The 2,431-nt window shown below is 32.9% G+C and overlaps 1 protein-coding gene across 9 annotated transcripts in view; it reads left to right on the top strand.

Annotated features, from left to right (window-relative positions):
* RABGAP1L (RAB GTPase activating protein 1 like) overlaps nucleotides 1-2,431 on the top strand; it is a 789,965-nt gene that overhangs the window by 349,559 nt on the left and 437,975 nt on the right. The gene's annotated exons all lie outside the window — the stretch shown is intronic.

Here is a 2,431-nt window from a genome sequence, read left to right as displayed (position 1 = left end):
TATATATATATAGTGTAAATGTTTTAGGATATTGGTGGGATACAATTTCCTATAGTATTCACCAAGGGGAGTCATTCAGTTCTTTTTATGTTTGTAGAAATAACTGAATGTAGGCCTTTTGATTAGATTAGACCTGTTATTTTTACAGCAGTAGACCTTTTACTTCAAATACACCTTACCTTACCACTTATATTGATTTCTTCTAAACAGTTTTAGTGATATAATATTTTGATAAGAATGTTGAACATTTGCCTCTCCTTTTTCTTCCTGACTTCTAATTGCAAAATACTTAATTTTGTAGTTTCCAGACTTCCAAGTGGCTAAATTACAAAGATGCTATACAACTTTTAAAACCTACTTTTCCTGTAATTTTTATTATTCTTTTAACCTTGTTTATGATTGGGTAAGGTTGAGAAGAGAATTAACAATAACAACAGCAACAAATCACAATTTGGATAAAAAGCAACAACTAGATCTTCATAATGTAAATTTCTCAATTTGGTTTAAAAGCAACAACTAGATCTTCATAATGTAAATTTCATTAATTATATTGTCTTAAGTTGATGCAGAAAGTTACTGTTTATTTTAGAACACTGGGGCATTTATGGAAATGCAGAAACCTTTTTTCACTGTTTAAGAAGTTCTTAATTTGTTATAATACAGATAGATATTTTGGACTTGTTAGAAGAGAATATGTTATTTTCTAAGCTTATATATTGAATTATAAATTTTTAAAAGGCCAAGAAAAAAGTGTTTAAGTCCTTCTGCTTATTTATTTAGCAAGTCAAAATATAATTTAATATATGATTATGTGATAGCATTTACTGTAAGAAAATTTACCATTTGTATTCCATAACTACATTTAAAATATGGAAAGATTTTAATGCAGATATCTTTACTGTTTGGAACATATTTTGCAGGAAGACTTTTAAGAATGCATTTTAGTGGAGATTTTAAGAAGGTGAATGATAATAACCTTTGGAGTTTTTATTTAAGTGGACTTCTGCCTGAGGACAAATGAATGATTAGATGGCATTTAAGAATGATTCTTACAGAGCTATAATTTTGATGCTCTCCTTGTCCTTCATTTATTGTTCCCGTTGAATATTTCCGCAGAAAGCTCATCCATTCTCAGGGACTGAAGTACCATTCTTTTAGCAAGTATTTTTAAATGGAGCTCTTTAAATCTGGCCTTGTACCTACTTTCCAGTCATGTATATTTTGCCTTTTTACTCTGGATTTCTCCTAAAATTTGAAACCCAAACAATTACAAAGGGAATTCATTATTGCCAACTCTTATTCCTTAAACTGACCATCTCCTTTTGTTTTGTTTTGTTTTCTTATTGATTTCATTGGGACCTTCCTAGTATCTTCCTAGATCTCCACATTATAGCTCTGTGTATTTAATAAATGCTCATTGAATAAAAGACTATCAGGACTTTTTCTTCTCCCTCATTCTCCATTTCATTCAGAATCCAATTTGTACTGATTTTTTCTTTACTGTCTTTTAAGATACTGTCTCTGAGTAACCCCACTTAGATCAATTTCTTTCAGTCTTCATGTATGGTTTTATTATATTCTTAATGTAAATACTTTAAATCATAGGAGATTTAGTTTACCTGATAACTTATGGACACACCTAGGAATCCTTTTGTGACTTGTAAGGTGACTTCTTTTTTTTTTTTTTTTAACATCTTTATTGGATTATAATCGCTTTACAATGGTGTGTTAGTTTCTGCTTTATAACAAAGTGAATCAGTTATACATACACATATGTTCCCATATCTCTTCCCTCTTGCATCTCCCTCCCTCCCACCCTCCCTATCCCACCCCTCTAGGTGGTCACAAAGCACCGAGCTGATCTCCCTGTGCTATGTGGCTGCTTCCCACTAGCCATCTATTTTATGTTTGGTAGTGTATATATGTCCATGCCACTCTCTCACTTTGTCCCAGCTTACCCTTCCCCCTCCCCATATCCTCAAGTCCATTCTCTAGTAGGTCTGTGTCTTTATTCCCGTCTTGCCCCTAGGTTCTTCATGACCATTTTTTTTCCCCTTAGATTCCATATCTATGTGTTAGCATACTGTATATATTTTTCTCTTTCTGACTTACTTCATTCTGTATGACAGACTCTAGGTCCATCCACCTCAGTACAAATAACTCAATTTCATTTCTTTTTATGGCTGAGTCATATTCCATTGTATATATGTGCCACATCTTCTTTATCCATTCATCTGTTGATGGAGACTTAGTTGCTTCCATGTCCTGGCTATTGTAAATAGAGCTGCAATGAACACTGTGGTACATGACTCTTTTTGAATTATGGTTTTCTCAGGGTATATGCCCAGTAGTGGGATTGCTGGGTCGTATGGTAGTTCTATTTTTAGTTTTTTAAGGAACCTCCATACTGTTCTCCATAGTGGCTGTATCA

This window comes from Balaenoptera borealis, assembly GCF_965194805.1.
Source record: "Balaenoptera borealis genome assembly, chromosome: 1".
In the NCBI taxonomy this organism is placed as follows: domain Eukaryota; kingdom Metazoa; phylum Chordata; class Mammalia; order Artiodactyla; family Balaenopteridae; genus Balaenoptera; species Balaenoptera borealis.
Note: the sequence above shows the minus strand (reverse complement) of the source record. Positions and strands in the feature narration are given on the sequence as shown.